The following is a 19,071-nucleotide window of genomic DNA, read 5'->3' on the forward strand; positions in this document are numbered from 1 at the left end:
ATATATATATATATATATATATAAAATAAGGTGTAAGTTTTTATAGAGAAGGGGATTTAGGATGTAGTTCAGTTTACTGGATTATTAATCCTGCCCCTGGCCCGAGAAGTGGTTTACTGAAGAAAAATGATATGAAATAATTGTCATATTAAGAAATTCTGAGTGCAATAAAGTTATGGAAAATAATGGAAATTGTGCAAATGGAGAGAAATAAAATGAACTGGTAGTCACATTCTCCTTGGAATGCAAGACCTGGTATTTGGAAAATGTGTTAATTGAGGCAAGTAACAATTGCTATTCTCAAAATACCCAAATCCCATTCACTAAACTGCTCTCTTTTTCATTTACAGCATATTTCAAATAAGTATGTGGCAGGTGAGATTTGAATTAATGCAGGTATCAGAATCCTTTTATTACCTTGGGTTGTTGTCAGGATTTGCTGCATTTGGCTGGGAGATGAGGAAAGACAGAGCAAGAAAGATCATGTGAGATATTTTGGAGACCAGCCCTGGAAGTGTTACAGTTCAGGTTTACTTACTGCCCATTGGCTGGAACTCACATGGTCCCACACGATTACAAGAGAGCTGGGAAATATGTTACTTGTGTGTGTAGAAAGAAGAGAAGAAGTATAAATGTTAATAAACACATTCTCTGCCACAGGAGGTGATAGTGAAAACATTTCCACATGGTATGAATCTCTGAGAAAATGATTTTACAATGAAGGACATAAAAAAAGTCTATAATCTGGAAAGATAGTATGGATTTAAGTACTTAGCCAGATTAGGATTTTGTAAGAAATTAAATAGCCTTCTGAGAATATTGTCACAGGTACAAATATTATTCAGACTGAGGGATCAAAGCAAAATCTACAATAATGATGGTAATAGATTAGATTTTGTTGATAGGTCATAGTGTCAAAAATGAGGGATGGTGATATGTGATTTTGGACACTGAGAAGAAGGGAAAGGATAGATTAGGAACTGACATCGAATGGATGAAGGATAGATTTTCACCACAGGTATCATGGGGTGATATGGAAATGAGAAAGTTCAGGCTGGCAAAAAAGAATAGAAAGGTGAGGTTACACATGCCAAGGATTCCAAATATAACTTCAGCGAAATAAGTTATTTGTTTATAAACATGACTGTCACCAGGTGCCATAAGTATCAATGTTTATGGAGACATGGAGGTAAATAACTTCCAAAAGGCATCACCAACATTTGTATGAAGGGATATATCTTCATAACAAGAATGTGAAGCCATATCTTATTTGTTTATATGCAGCAAATATTTAGATATCACATATTTTGATAAATCTTGAATTAAGTTTTTATTCTGCGTAGTTTTACTTTTCATCCTTATCAAATAATGCATTTTTATGGTTTCTTACTATATGGTTGACAGTACTAGAGAAATAAAATGTCTGCCTTTAGGATTTTAAAAATGTGTTAGAGAAATATAACCATAGATATGTAGGCAAGTGGCACAAATAAAAGAGATTCACACATAGAAGTTTGCACACAACTATCACTGGAACAAGAGAAATGTGACTTGAGTGGATAACACACACACAAATCAGGGAGATGGTTTGGCTATACAATATATGTATGTATACGTAGTGGGGCACACAGTAGGTAGAGAAAGGGAAAAGCAGTGCTGAATGACATTCTTTTCTGATAGTAGTCCTTTCCAGAGAAATATTAAGATTTTTGTGTAGATAAGGAAGAGGGAACATCTGAGGAGTTGGAAACAGACAAAAAACTTTAGAAGTCAGTACCTACCAGTCTAGACAGATTCATACTCATCAAGTACCCTATCAGTTATTCTCAATCTTTTTCTATTAAACAATTATGGTGATAATAAGATCAGAGAAATTTTTTTTAAAAAAACAAGATCAAGAAATTTTTGCATGCATGTAGCTGAGGTTAGGAATATCTCATCAGAAAAAAAAAATTGAAAGGAAATTAAAACTTTAAAGTATTTATTCTGTGCTTAACAGGTTCTTTCACCTAACTCGCAAATCAACCCTATGAATTGGATCTTGGTATACATATTTATAGTTGAGAAAACAAAGTCCTAGAGAAAATTATTAAAGTAATAGTAATTCACATAGCTAGATTGGTAAACTGAGATTCAAATCTACATCTTGGTGACTCTAAACCCTCAACTCACTTGACTACATCACCTTGACTCTGACAGATTCCAGAAAACGAGTTTAAACTTTCAAAAGATGTAGTTGAATGGCTGAAATAAAAACACATCTACTCCAGGACACACTGAAAAGATCCCACTGAATAAAAAGAGATACTATAGCAGTGTATATGAAAATGGCACATAGCTTCATCCATTCATTCATGTTTTAAATAATATCCATTGAGCACTTACTCTGATGTGGAGTATACCAACATCAATAAAGCAAATGTATTTCACAGGGCCTAACTTATAGCTTAGTGGGGCCACAGCCCTGTAGTTTAAGGTATAGCCTAACCATTTAGTATTGCACATACTAATGCTAAGCTTGGGAAAAACAGAAAACTTTCTCAGGACTAAAGTCTCTGTTGTAGATAAAAACAATTGTAACACAGCAAAGATGCTTTGTCTAAGGGCAGTTGTCCTTGGTGCAGCTAAACCTAATGATGGGAAAGTATATGAGCTAAAAACTTCAAGATTAATGGTTGGGGGATGTTCCACATCTCGCCTCCAGCTGTTTCTTTGAATTTCTTGGGGAACTGAGTGTTGCCATGAGAAATATCTCATCGTTCTTTTTGTAACCACCTGTGTTCCTTTTCTGTAACTTTCTCACCTGGACAATAAAAATGGAGAGAAAACCTGACTCAGGGTTACTCCTAGGAATTCTTCTTGCTTGAAGAAATTGGTCCTGGGATTAACCCCTTCTGGGCCTGTCACTGCTCTGGAAAAATGGGCTTTGAGTAATCCTTTGTGTCTCTGTCACCCTGGGAGAGGTGACACTCTGACAGTCACTTTTTCAGAAGTTGGGCCTACAGCAGTTTTAAAAACCTCTCATCTAATATTGCTTTCTAATGAGGAAAAATAGTCAATAAACGGTACAATTATGAAGAAATATAGGATGTTAGGTGTAAATAAATGATAAGGAGACAAATCAGGGAAGGAGGATGTGAAATACTGGTAGAAGAGTTGCTGTTTCACTTATGTTTGGTAAAGGAAGACCTCACTCGAGTAAAGATTATAAGGTGAGGAAGGTACAAGCAAATATCTATGGAAAGAAGACTGTTAAGGTAAAATTCATATAACATAAAATTAATTTTAAGGTGTAAAATTCTTTGGCATTTCACACATTCACAATATTGTTCAACCATTACTTCTACCTAGTTCTAAAACATTTTTATCTCCCCCAAATGAGACCGTGTGTGCACTAGCACAGCTATTCCCTTTTTCCTCATTCGTACAGCCCCTGGCAGCAATTAATCTGCTGTTCATCTTTATGGATTTACTTATTCTGGGTACTTCATATAAATGGAATCATATAATGTATGATTCGTTGTATGGATTCCTTAACTAAGCATGATGTTTGAACCTTGCAAAGACGTCCAAGAGAGGACGTCTGGGGAAAATACCCTTAAAGAGGAGAGTTCATAGCATGTTGGAGAAAAGCAAGGAATCCACTGTGGCTGGAATGAGCAGGAGTGATGGGGAAAGCAGCAGAAGATGAGTTCTGACACGTAACAGGGGCCAGATTATGCAGAAGACTAGAGATATTAAATGTAACCAATACGCAGGGCAATTTAGTCCCAGCAACAGCATTACAAGGGAAGACTGGCAAATAAGGATAGACTTCCTTGTGCTAAAAGAGGGCAGAAGTTTCTCACTTAACATCACTGAAAAATTAAGAAGCGGAGAGAGTAAGTGAGTAATATTACAGCCTGAAAGACAAAGAAGGGCTATGGCAGGTTTCACAATATAACAATGCCCAGAGTGAGGTACTGAAGGTCTGGTAGAAAGCCTATAATGTGGGGCTAGAGTGTCAGAAAAACATGCAAGTGAAATATCAAGAATAATTGTAATAGACTAAAGGGAAAATGTCACCAAAATTGCCCCAACAACGCAATCATTTCTATGGCTTGCTTGCCAAAGAATGGTTTATAGGTTGATCAGGGCAAATAAAGATTGAGAGACAACTTACAACACTTCCCTTTCTGTACATCTCTCCTCTAATGGGGTGAGCTGGAGTGGGAAGCTTTACTGTGATGGAAAGTTATAGATTTTTTTGATATAGAAGGTAGCTTCCTATGGTCAGTTTTCAGTAGAGATGGAGCAATGGAGCTTCTCTGACTTTGGATGGTCCCAAGGAGATGTTCTGATTTGGGGCATGGTCAGGAGGATTGCGTATTTATGAAAGGAACTAGATACCACCTCATAGAGGTTCTCCAACATGCCCAGAGATGCCTGACATAGGCACCAACCTGATACGTCGTATTTCAGAGAGTATCTTAAGTGGTCTGTAGCTTCACTAAGATATAGAATACAATCCCTCTATATGGAATTGATACATAGTGTTCATTGTGAGTAATGAACCCACTCTGATTGTTTCCCTACTGCCTAAAAATTGAGTCATTTTTCAGCAAGGCACTGGATTATCACACAGGAATCTAAAGATAACTTTATTTATTAAACTTTATTAAGCATTATTTATTTTACTTATTAAATATTTATTTATTTATTAAACTCTAAGGATAACTTTATTTATATGCATAAAGTGTTGCCCTATGAAAGGAGAAGATTTTAGAAATTATCCTAGAATAAATTCCAGAGTAACAAAAAAACCCCACATAAACATATATTTGAAATGATTTAGACATTTCAAGAATTTTCGAGAACAAATGTTGAGTGAAAATACTTTGAGAATTATGGTCATTTTTTTCTCTTGGAAGCACCTATTGAAAACCTTAGTGATTGTTTAAATAATGGACAAGATGACATTTGGCCTGAGGTGACTCTAAAAGAAGCCCAGAACTATCTGAGAATTGAAGAAGATAAAATTAGAAGTGAACAAAATCAAATGAAGTTTTGAAAAGCAAATTTTTCTTGATAAATAGCTAAAAGAGGGAAGAGAATAAGATAAGTATTGCTTAGTGATTTGTTTAGAAATATTAATAAAATTGTCATGCACTCCATATTTTTTTTATTTCAATAAATTGGGTATATACTAGTTGTGTGCTTTTTTTTTTTTAACACAGAGAAAAATTACTAGCACCCGCATCTCCTTTCCTGCATATGCTAATGCCTCTATAGTAGATCTGTCCTAATAAGGAGAATGTGGCTATATTCAATGACAGAAATTTCAGCTGAAAAACAAATGATCCTACAAAACTTTACTTTTTGATCTCTGCTAACCCCAGCCCTAGCCATGGTGCTGTAGATCCTTTAATCACCTGCCATAGGTTGCCATGGTTCTCAGAAGCAGGCAGAAGTATCAGCAAGTGCACAAGCTTGGATACTAGGAAGAGTTCTCACACTATAGTCAAAAACCTGTTGACTGTCACAATTCACTTCCACTCTTTGTGGGGCCTGCTGCCCACATAACTGCAGAAAGAAAATGAAATAATAACGAATGTTGTGTATTATAGGAACAGAAAACAAACAAAAATCAAACCAAAAGTGAAATGACTGGGTAATCATCTTCCAATATCTCACCTGCTACAGAAATTATTTCTCAAACATCCACCTTCACTTGGACATCTATTTCATTATGGCTAGTTTAGAGTTGGGTATCTAATCATCTCACAGGGCAATTCATTTATGATTTGTGTAGTTCTAGATAATTCTCCTTTTATTAGAAGGGCAGTAATGAGTAATGGTTAAGGGCAAGGGTCTTGGAGTCAGTCTTCCAAAACTACATGAGTTCGAATCAAGGTTCTACCCTGTATTAGCATCATACTATGTGCATTATGTTACCTTCCTGTGTTATGCAAGTCAATGCATTGATAAAACAAAGACGCTAATAATACCTTCCTGCTGGGACTAGTACAAGGAATAAATGAAACACTCCATCTAAAGCCTGAAGTGCATGTCTGGACAACAATCCATGTTAGCAATTGTTTTTGTCATACAGTCATTCTAAAATAACATTCAATCACTAGTTTCTGGTCAAATATCCTATACCCAATCTCTCTGTCACTTGAAAAGCTTTCTAATATTTATTTATTTATTTTTATTTTCCAAGGAAAACAATTTTGTTTATTGTAAGATTTGTTTTTCTACTTTCATCATCCTGCTTACCTTCTGGATACAACACATTTGCAACTATTCCTCCTAAAATGTGGTGCCCAGAGTAAAAAGTCACCCCAGATATGCCCTGGCATGGGTACAGAATTCAGGGAAGCTATTTCTATTATAGTTTACAGCCATGAAATACTGATGGTTTATACTAAGTCATTGTTATTGGTTTTTTTGTTTGTTTGTTTTGTTTTTGTTTTTTTCATATGAACTAGGGGTAGGCCAAGTCACATTAACAGTTATCTACATTTGCTATGCAAACAGAATAGGAGAACAGTTTCTAATTGTCCATATAAAGTGCCGTTATTTTATTAGGGACCAGTTTCCCTACTGAACAGTCAATATTACCAGTGGAGTTACACCTATGCCCATATGTATTAGTCCACTTTTGTGTTGCTATAGCAGAATACCTGAGATGGGGCAATTTATAAAGAGAAAAGGCTTATTTGGCTCACAATTCTGTGACAGCTGCATTGGTGCTGGCCTCAGGCTGCTTCTACTCATGGCAGGCAGCCAGTGGGTGCAGGAAGATCACATGGTGAGAAGAAGCAAAAGAGAGGGCGAGGAGAGTGCCAGGCTCCTTTAAAAAACCAGCTCTGGTGGGAACTCACTCCCCCACCCCAGGGAGGACATTAATCTATTCATGAGGGATCCACCCCCCATGACCCAAACACCTCCCAATAGTGCCACATTGGGGATCAGATTTCAACATGGGCTTTAGGGGGACAGCATATCCAAACTATATGACCATATGCCTCAATAAAGTGTCTTGTTTGATGTGAACATATCTGCAAGGAATGCAACCTGAGGGGAAAAGGGCAGACATCACCTGACTAGGAGGAAGACACTGACAAGACACTAGTGTAGTCACAGTCACAGAGAGCGAGACATACCACAGAATCTTCTAACCTGAAACTATACATTTTATTGGGAAAACCACACAGAACTAAAGCTGCATTTTCTGATAAATCTTTTCTCCTGCTCAGGAGCAAACTGCCTTCCTTGATAGCTTTCTGACAAAAGTACAACCAGAGACAAAATGTAAGTCTCTTCTTATATAATAAAAATATAAGTCAGACTGAGTTTTGCTTTTATAAATGTTCCATTAGTGTATGTTTATAAATACCATCTATATAAGTGATTGACATCACTGGAACATGAACATATTCAGTTGCCATAACTTAACAAGTCTGAAATATTTCATGACACAGCTGGCAAAAATATGGCCAGCAATGGCTTCCACAAAGGATATTATCTATTCCTTTTATTCCCAAGTATCGATAAATCTTTTATACCAATGTAATTCATATTTCCATATAGAAATTCAGATTCTGATTGAGTGAAGGTGTAGGTTTTTCAAAATAAAATTCACTGTATAAAGGCAGGTAACATTTTTAATCAGTACATTATAAAAATTTTATCCCCAATTTTATTAAGTATTTAGAAAGGGTCAGGAACTTTTCCAGGTGCTGTGGACACAAAGACGACCAAGACCCTGACATTAATCTCCTCACAGTTCTGGTTGGAGGCCATGCCAAAGACCATTCCGGACTTACGAGAGCAAAAATTAGGTGAGTGGGGAACATCCTGGAATTAGAGAAATGAAGAGAAGTTTCCCAGGTAAAGTGAATTTATAAGCTGAGTTTTAAAGAATGAGTAATTTCTCTAGGTAACATTAGAGAAATAATAATTCTGGGTGGAGGGAATATTGTAATAAATATTCCCTAAAGCAAGGAACTTTTTTTTTTTGTGTGATAACACATGTGAACTATGTATAAGAATTAAGAATGAATGCAGTCTTAACTATTATAGCTATTCTATGTTACCTAAAATATTTAGCTAAGTATGATATTTCTAAATTATTGGGTGGATTGGTTGGAGATTGTGTATGTTGGGAAAAGGAATGTAGGTTTTAGGTGTGTGTTTGAAAAAAGAGAAGGAATGAATCACAACATTAAGTCTAGAAACAAACAGGATCCAGATATTTTCTAGAGAGTCCTCAGGATATATTCTTTTTATATGGCTTATAATAAAGAGAATACAAAACCTTTCTTGTATAATCTGATGTTTTTTTTCTTGATTAAAATGAGTGAACTGTTTAGTCAACTGCCAAATGTCCCAGCATAATGATATTTCTTTTTATGCAAAATACCATAAATTTGAAAGCTTCTTATTGAATTCTCATTTCTATGAGATTAAGAGAATGTATAAAACAGAATCTTAGAAAATATGCTCAATCCCTACACCTCTCATTTTTGTTTGAAATTTATGATTTCACCACCCAGCAAATGGAAATTACAAGAAACATCTGCTCAGAATCTAAATTTAATTGTAAAGCAGAAATTTAAAAGTTTAACTAATTTTTAATGATTTATAAAAATTGCTTTGTTCTATAAAATTAAAGCAGGAATTGTATCACTTGCTTTGTCGACATTATTTAAGAATACATTTAACTAAATGGTTTCTGACTAAATAAATTAATTTGACCAATGGTTCTACATTTCAGTCATTTTAGAAAGCATGTTTAATTGTTGTAGCATTTTAGATTAAATTAGGTTCAATCTCTAAAGATTATTTGCCTAAGTGCTACAAACACAATACAGAGTATCTGCAGCATTGTGATATGCTAAGAAAAAAAAAATAGTTACCATGGTATTTATTATTTTACAAAATTTACCAAAATTTTCCCAATTCCCTTTTCTAATAACATATTAATAATGTATTAAAATAATTATGTTCTGTACAACCTAACACAAAAATATTTATAGTAAATTTTTATTCTTTTGAGAACTCTTTATTTTCATAGTTTATTGTTCCCAATCCAACAGATGATTTTTAGTCCTTACTTTGTAAATCTGCACTGATAATTACAAATGCTTAAACTATCCAGTGTAACACATGTCAAAGTAATAGGTTCAATTAAATTGTGTTATATAAATCAAATGAATTCTGTATATCATTACATCACTAATAAATATTTTTCTTTATTTTTAGTGGCCCTTTTAAAATGAAAATAGTACCCAATTATCTCCTAATGTTTTTTCCTACCTTGATATTTTTGTGTTACTAAGGTGTGCCTAAGAGTGACAGGGGAGTCATTGCAAATCTCATTAATTTTTATTATCACTGAAATTCAGTTTCACAAAAGAACTCCTGTGTTTTAGGATGCATCTTTAATTTTATTTCCTTAGCTTATTTTAAATATATAGTCATTCATTTGGAGGAATAAATATTCATAGTTAGAGGCTAGCATCTCTTCACCTTTTGTTGTATCTCTGCAGTCTACAGAGATTAGAGTGATGGTCATGAGGATTTTTTAGAAGATGATTTAGAATATTTAGTGAAGAAAACATTTTACATTAATATTGGGACAAAGGTGGTGATGTGTTATAGGTCTGTGAATTATGAGATATGATTTCATTGAACCATTAAATACCTATTGTATACCAGGAACTGTTGTTTGAATCTAGTAAAAATGTAATAATATTAATCACTTGATAACTTTATTTATGTGGTTAGAGATATGGAGAGAGGAAATATATTTTACAAAATATAGCTCTTATAAACTTTGAAAACATTTGTCAGTCATCTATTGTGTGCCAGGCAATGTGAAAAGACTAGAAAGTCCTACAAAGATGAATTATCTAGAGCCCTTTTACTTAGAGAAACTCACTGAATTATTGATTTTTAATGATTTTTCTCCCTGGGCATTTTCCTATACAGTGAAAGTGCTGTCTAAATAAGGCAACAATTAATTCATGTTGGAGGAAAAAAAATCATTATTAAATCATTATTATACAACCCAACTTTGTATAGGATAGATAGTTAAAAATGAGTGCCTGTGTAACAAATCTCTGCTTGCTGTATCGACCTACTCCCCTGGATGTGCTTTGTTAACAAAGGCTTTGAAAATCGAGTGTTCAATTAGCAATGGAGGAAAATAAAATTAACAATAAGAACAAAAGTATATGAAATTTTCGCAGTAGACCAGATCAATAGTTCATCTAGTTGGGTGTATATATTCTAAGTATTTATTTCCCCAAATAGCTAAGAACAGATATTTTAAAGAAAAGCATAGCACTGACATAATGTAACCTAATTTGCAATACTCTCCTACAGGGAAAATCTCTTTTTTATTCTGTTAATGATTATATAAAGTAGAATGAAAAACTCAAAATTATGGTAAAAATTATTATTCTATTTGAATAATGGATAAAAAATATTTATTTAAAATATATTTGTTTCAATTAACTTTTGAAGAATCAATTATGGGTTTTAAATTACACATTGTGTTTACACATGTGCATATACCTGACAGACTTTAAAACTTTGAGAAAATGGGGAAATTATTTAATAGTAGACCTGTATATCTTTATTGGAGCAATAAAATGGAAGCCTCTGGCCATATTCTCTATGACTTAAGTATGTGACAGAACTATTCTGAGCATTATTTTGTTCCTTTGTAAGTTATTTATATAAGCTTAACTTTTTCTTAGCTAACTATGTAGAAACACTTTAAAAATACATGTTAAAATTTAAATATGATTAATATACTATATAAAATAGAATATCTGTCCTTTCCATTTCCTCTATAATAATAATGTCTAGAAACTAACAGAAGTTGGATTCTGAAAAAACAAACAAACAAACAAAAAAACCTTTTCAATTCTAACATGGTTTTGGATAGTGGACATGATGTTTCCTTTCCAAAGCGATAGGCATTTGGTATAAATACAATGCATCCTGTATGTGTGAATCTCAATACTTCAGTGTGTAGCTTCCCATGTAATCCTGTAACTATGGATTTAGTAGGCAATGTCACCCATGTATCAGGACAGCTATTTCTTGGTGGGGTATATATGGTAAATACAAGTGAATTCCATAAGCTTGAGCCCTTCGTTTGAATGTTATTGCAAAATAACTTTTTAAATCAGAAATATTTCTTAATCAGAATTAATATGGGTTAACATAATGATAAAAACAAAACGTGAAGTCCATGGATAGATGAACTGGGGGGAAGCATTATCACGCTAAGGGAAATATATATTTAAGTGATGTGTGAGCAGCCTTACATCATAAATGTACTCCAGCCTTCCTACCTACCTAGACCTGTAGTTATCTTCTTCTGCCATATAATGAGGACTTTTTTCCTATCAACTTTAATTGATGTAGACAACTTTGGGGTTCAGGATTCAGTAAATCAAATAATCAAAATGATTCGGTTACTACGAGTTGGTTCTATTAATAGATGGAATGTGAGTTTCTGTGTAGTACATGTTATCAACAGATTTAGATAAATGCAAAATCTAAATTTTCACCTTGATTCAACACTCTAGGAATTCACTCCCATATATATTTACCATATCTACATAAATTGGCAAGATCTTGCAGTTATTTTGATGGGTGTGTTACCTCTGACTGGGTCAGACGTTGCACCTAAACTCCTTGGGCTTGGGTGGTGGGGAAATGAGTTGAACCAGAAGTCTCAATCCTAAAATCTACCTCAGAGGGGGCTATTACCATTTTTTCAGGCAAGAGGATGCTAACAATCTCAAACAAGGGAGGAAGAGCGGCTAGAATTAAAAGGTTCAAGGTCCTTCATCTGAATCCATACATATATACCAATCCTGATTTTCAGGCTCTTTTTCTTCGCAGTCCATGTTCTAATAGTGCTGTATCAGTGTTAAGCATTTTTTATTGTGATAATTAAAAAGTACTGGTATGAGTCAGATCAACCTGGTTGAAGGGAAGCTCATGTTTCTGAGTCCATGAATGATCTTTATTTCTAATACCATGATCTTTTTGTTCTGGGATCAAATCTGGAAAAACAAGGGGATAAAGCTGGTGGGTGTCCACAAATTGGGTTACCATATGTACCTTATTTTTGAAAGCCTTCTGTCCTTTGGTAAACTTTCACATGGAACAGACTCAGAGTCCATTCTGAGAGGTTCATCTACATAAGTTTTTCTTCATCTGCTAATCATCTATATCAGTCCGTTTCTTTTCCTTATAACACAAATACTTGAAACTAGGTAATTTGTAAAGAAACAATATTTATTGGTTACAGTTGTAGGGGCTGGGAAGTCTAAAGTCCAGGGAATGCATCTGGTGAGGGCCTGTGGGTGGGTGGTGAGAGCAATGCAGGGTGTCACATGGCAGATGGCTGAGCAGAGAGAGGGAAACTCTCTTGCTCTGCTTTAAATCTGTCCGAACCATGCCCATGACCACCATTAAACTATCAATGGATTAATCCACTTACTAGGGTATGGCCCTCAAAATCTAATCACCTCTTCAAGGCCCCACCTTGCAATTACCATAATAGGATTTCCCACCCCATTATCCCTGTCATATTGGGCATTAAGTTTCCCTGAGGTTTGGGAGTTCACAGCATCGTCCATCTTCTAACTTTCTTTCCAAACCTGTGAACATCTGTTTAACCCAATAGTCTAAGCTAAAATTATAGATCAATGAATCAGGTTATATTTCCTTGTAAGCAGAGTAAAAAGAAAACAAGAAAAAGTATTCCACATCCTGCCACTGGTGATTTTTTTTCTCTAATATATATTTTAGGATAACCCTAAATGAAGCTATAATAGTTTATTTCTAGTACGTGCCATCCCATCATGAAAAACAACTACAAACCATTAAACCTGTCACAGTGTTTAGTCTCTGTGAAGCCTCATGTGGACTAAAGAAGAGGTGACAGTATGGAAGAAACACACCAGGGGTACGAGTCATCTGTTCAAGCAATTGCTTGTGCTGCTAGGACCTGTTTAAATTTAATATTGGATGTGATTGTTTCTAAGTGCCAAGGAGCACATAGAATTTTTTTCCCAGCCTAGATCAGTAAGAAGCCTTTTTTTCCCCTCTGTGCTGTAGTTGCATATGTTAATAAATGAATAATAAAAATATACTTAAATTATATTTTCCTGTCTCACATTTAGTTTCAACAAAATCTGTTCCCCATGCCAGGGTCACCTATATAAATAAGTAAAATCTTGTAATCCTTTGATATTTAACTCTTATTCCTGGATTTGACTTTGGAATTGATTCTCTGGTATGTAATCAATTTTGATTCTAGTTATTGGTCAAGTGTCAAAAAAATCCTCATGTTATGTCACAACAGGATTCTTATGAAAGACAGGACCAGCCTCATATGACAGGCAGAACCACTGATATTGCTTTGTCAGCAGCATCCCATTCCTTTCCAATCAATGCTCTTACTTTCCTGTAATTTTATCATGGTTAGGAATTTGGGTTCAATCTATTTTGTGACACAGCCGTCCACAAAATTAAGTTCTACATCTTCTTCTGGTATGCCAGTTATGTAACTTTAAGTGAACTGTTTTTAAGGCAGTTATAATCTCCATTCTCTGAGCCAGGCATTTAATGTCAAGTTCAGGTATTTTCTTTTTTAAGAGCTCCATTTCAGTTAAAGAAATCATTTTTTAAGAGCTCCATTTCAGTTAAAGAAATCATTTTTTAAGAGCTCCATTTCAGTTAAAAAATACTACAAGTTTAACCTTGTAGTATTTTTATTTTGCTATAGTTGTTACCACTTGGTGTACTAAAGCCATGCCTTAAAAAGCATTTTATTTATAACAAACACAGGTAATGATATAAATAATCTTTGCATTACCTTTTATTTACTACATGAGTCTCACTTTCTGATGTTAACTGTAGAGCTTCACTACTTTCAATCACTGTTTGATTGGATGAATTCTAATTTTGGATAAATGGGCCTAAAGGTTCAGTGCCCAAAACCACTTGTAGTGCTAGATATTATATCAATCAATAATTAGTTGCAGATAACAAAGCATTTCTAGTTCATTTTTAAAGAGAAATACTTTGGGACAAATAATTGTTTGTTTGGAAAAATCAGGAAGGCACTGTCTCCATGGTTAATTCCAGGAATACAATAACTGTGATGCAGAGGCCAGAGTGTTTCTTGAGAAGTGTTGTTTGCAATTTTATAAAAGAATTCTGGTGTTTAGAGTTTTGAATAATATTCTCTGAAAGTCAAAGTCATAAATGTATTTATTTTTTCTGCTCTTTAAAAGAGATTTATAGTTTGTGAAATAAGATTAGAGAATAGTTATATGTGGTGTTTGTGTTTGTGTGTATGTGTGTATATTCATTTTTAGAAACAATAGAATGTTAAATTTATGAAAAATCAGACAGAAGCTATACAATAAAATACTTGACTATAAATCTATAAATAGTTATGAGGAGAAAAATGAGTAAAGGTATATACTACTTTTATGTCTCAGGAAAATAAATTCTTGCCTTAAACTAAAGAAAAAAATATTTTTAAACACTAAGGACCAGTTTTATGGAATACATAAGTTCAAATTCAAAGACTCTGTGCCAAACATACTAAGGAAAGGCATTGATCAAAACTCTATAGTGGAAAATCACACAAAAAAGCTCTGTATATTCGTTTTAAGGTTTAAATCACTGACATTTTTTAAGTGTTCTAACTTCTTTTGGTACCAGTAAGATATTATATAGAAATAATTTGTCCAAAATAAAATGTTGTATTTATAAGGGGAAAGAAAAGAACAAAATCAGCTGTCTGAATCAATACTACTCTTTCATAGAAAATATCAGCCATTATGTCATTAATAACATAGTCTCAGTCTTAGATTATTTGTTGCATTCATGAAAATTAAGGAAGGCGGGAAAGAGGCAGAAAAGGCAGAGGTGTAAAAGAAGGACAAGGAGAAAGGGAGAGAGAGAAGGGGGAGAGGAACAGGAAATAGGAATAAAGAGAGAAGAGAAGGGAAACAAAGAAAAAAAAGGAGATAAATGTTCTGTTTTCTTCTGATTCACCTCAGTGGACACTTCGAAGAGAATGCACTTGGACAGGAGAATGTGTTTTCTATCTGAATATTTTAAACACCATCTTTCTCTTATTCAAGGTGTAAAGATAGCTATTTCATTTCTCTCACATGGTTTATAATTGTAAATTTGTATTAATTTATTTTTCATTGGAGTTACTAATATCCTGGTTTATACAGACAAGATTTTCAGTTTGCCCTTGCCAAGGTCAGAAAATTTCACTTTTTCTGGACTGACTTTATGACTGGATTCCTGTTCTGACACTATGTTGATGGTGGTAGTAGGTTGATTAGTGGCTCCAAAAATATATGTCCAAATACTAATCCCCAGTACCTGTAAATGTGACTGTATTTGGAAATAAGGTCTTTGAAGGTGTAATTAAGGATCTCAAGATGAGATCATTTGGATTTAGGGTATGCCCTAAGTTAAATATACATGCTCATAAGAGACAGATTTCAGGTACAGAGACACTAAGAGAAGAATGTGATATGAAAACAGAGACAGAGACTGGAGTGATACAAGTACCAAGGATTGTTGAAAAGCCACCAAAAGCTGGGAGAAAGGCATCAAACAGATTCTTCCTCAGAACCAGTATAAGGAACCAATCCCAACACCTTCAGTTTGGATGTCTGGTCCCCAAAAGCATGTGGGCATAAATTTCTGTTTTGTATACTCTCAAGTTTGGTATTAGGTTATGGAAGCTCTAGGAAAGTAATATAGCAGTATTATTTAAGAACCTACAAGTTATATAGGGCAAGCTTAAAGTTCAAATATTTCCTTGGTGGTTTTTCATCAATCCACATGTTGTTTCTTTGTAGCTTCACAGTGAGGAGACTTAGTAATTATCTTATTTCTGTGTGGTCATTAAAACTGATCTCTAAGGCTGTATGTGGTTCTTAGAATCATGTATGTCTTTCTACATCAGCTTTCATTGATGTCTTTGGCTTTTCTAAGTTCCAATTTTGTTTCTGGAGGTTGTAAATTTTTTAATTTTATTTTAAAGCCCAGCAGTGAAGTTTTTAAAAGTCACATTTTTATGTATAATCTGTATATATACTTTATATGTATATACATATATATATACATAAATATATGGAATATACATATTAAATATATGCAGCGAGATAGATTTGTGTGTGTTGGGATCTTTTCACATTGGCTTGTCGTGCTAAGTTTTTCAAAACAAAAGTAAAATATTTGAAATTTTACCCATTTTGTAGTAGTTTCAGAATATGTTAATAATTTTGGATACTTTGGCTATGTTCATGGAATGGAGACTAAATATTAAAATGTCCCTAGTTCCTGGTGCATTCACAGATTCAATGCAATTCCTATTTATAACCCAATGACATTTTTTTTTTTTTGCAGAAATGAGAAAAATATTCTAAAATTTATATGGAATTTCAAGGAACTCCCATAGAGCCACAATAGTCTTTAAAATAAATAAATAAATAAACAGAAAAAAAGTTAAAAACCTTACACTTCCTGATTCCAAAGAATATTACAAAATACTGTAGATTGAATGTCTCCCTAAAACTCACTGAAGCTTGATCCCCACTATAACAGTATTAAGAGGGTAGCATATCAGACTATGGCAGTGTTGAAAGTTGGGGCCTTTAAGAGGTGACTGGATTGTAACAACTATGCTCTCATGAATGGACTGATTATTTTGTGAAGTAATGGGTTAATGGTTTAGTGTGTTGTCATGGGAATGGCACTTGTGGCTTCATAAAGAAAGCAATGAGCATGCTAAAGTGCTCTTGCCATTTTTGCTATGTGATCCCCAGGTGTCCATGGGACCCTGAAGAGAGTTCCCACCCAGAAGAAGGCCCTCACTAGATGTCTCCCCTGGACTGTGGACTTCCCATCCTCCAAAACTGTAAGAAATAAATTTTGTATCTTTATAAATTACCCAGTTTCGGATATTCTGTTACAAGCAACAGAAAACAGACCAATGCACAAAGCTGTAGTAATCAGAGCAGTGTGGTATTGGCATAAGAGCAGACATGTAGACAAATAGAACAAAATAGAAAGTTCAGAGATAAACTTTTACATAAATGACCAAATGATTATCAACAAAGGTGGCCAAGATTCAAGATTATTCAATTAGAAAGGACAATCTTTTCAACAAGCGGTGATGGGAAAATTGGATATCCACATGGAAAAGAATGAAGTTGGATGCTTACCTTACACCATGTGCAAAAATTAACTAAAAATAAGTAAAGACTTAAACATAAGACCTAGTAGAAAGCCCTGGAAAAAACGCAGGAGGAAAGCTACATTACATTGGATTTGGCGATGATTTCTTGAATATGACACTGAAAGCATGGGCGACACCCCAAAATAGATAATGGCACTACATCAAACTTAAAACAAACAAAAAGCTTATGATAAGAGGTTAATATCCAGAATATATGAATAACTCCTACAGCTCAACAACAACAATAAAAATAACCAGATAACCATATATAAAAATGGGCAAAGAACTTGAATAGACATTTTCCTAAAGAAGATATACAAATAGCCATCAAGCATATGAAAATATGCTCACTATCACTAATCAAAACCACAATAAAAGGTCACCTCTTATCCATTAAGGTGGCCATTATCAAAAAACAAAACAAAACAAAACAAAAAACAAACAAAGACAGAAAATAACAAGTCTTGGAAAGAATGTGAGGAAATTGGAACGCTTCGCACCACTGGTGGAAATGTAAGATGGTGTGGCTGCTATGGAAAACAGATGGAGGTTATTCAAAAAAATTTGAAACAGAATTACCATATGATCCAGCAGTACCACTTCTGGATATATAGCCAAAAGAATTGGCAGCAGAATCTTCAAAGGATATGTGTACACTCATGTTTATAGCAGCATTATTCACGGTAACCAAATGGTGGAAGCAACCCATGTGTGCATCCACAGAAGAATGGGTAAAGAAAATGAGGTATGTACATATAATGGAATAGTATTCAGCCTTAAAAACAAAGGAAATCCCACTACATGCTATAACATAGAGTCACCTTGGGAACCTTATGCTAAATTAAATGTCAGTAACAAAAAATACAAATTTTCTATGATTCCACTTATATGAAGTATCTTTAGTAGTCAAACTCATGGAGACAGAAAGTAGAAAGGCAGTTGCCAGGAGCTGGGGGGAGGTGGAGGTGGGGAGTTTTTGTTTAATGAGTAGAGGGCTTCGGTTTTGCAAGATGAAAAATTCTAGAAATATGTTGTATAAGTATGTGAATATATTTCACACTACTATACTGTAAAAATGGTTTGTTATATATTTTTACCACAATTAGAAATGAATGAATGAATCGATCAGTCAATCAATCTAGCGTCTATCTGACCTTAACACAGAATAAGAAAAAAAAAAAAAAGAATTCTGGATACTTTGAACAATATATTAGTTAGCTAATTTCAACTAAATTATTTGTAATAGGCAAAAATCACTAGATAGTCTAAATGAAACAGAAAAGGAGCATACATTGAAGTAATATGGACAGGTTCATTTGAAAAGCTATTTCTTATATCAGTGCATGGTTCTTCACTGGATGTAGAAGAAGAAACCACTTACTCTGCAGCCAACAGGTAAACTTGGCATCTGATGAAATGTTTTATATAAAACATGGCCATCCACTTTTGCATACAGCCTTCCTCTTTTTGATGTGTGCCAATGTCACCACTCAGAGCCAGCTCTTTAGAGCTGTGTTCAGCTAACACATTTCTAAATCACAGCACTTTGCAGCACAACCAACCTTATCATTTATGCACAATGTTGTATGCGTTTGGTGGCATACTTGACATATGCCACATTCTTGTCTTTTTTCAGATATAAAATAGAAACTTAGTGCATCCTTTTCTTTGTAAACCTCACTCAATATTCTGCATATATCTTCTGTTTCAGCTTGTAACACTTATCTGCCATAATAACAGGGAACCTCTGATTCTGATACTATCTCCCTTAGCTC

The sequence above is a fragment of the Galeopterus variegatus genome, unplaced genomic scaffold (assembly GCF_000696425.1).
Source record: "Galeopterus variegatus unplaced genomic scaffold, G_variegatus-3.0.2 Scaffold1956, whole genome shotgun sequence".
In the NCBI taxonomy this organism is placed as follows: Eukaryota; Metazoa; Chordata; class Mammalia; order Dermoptera; family Cynocephalidae; genus Galeopterus; species Galeopterus variegatus.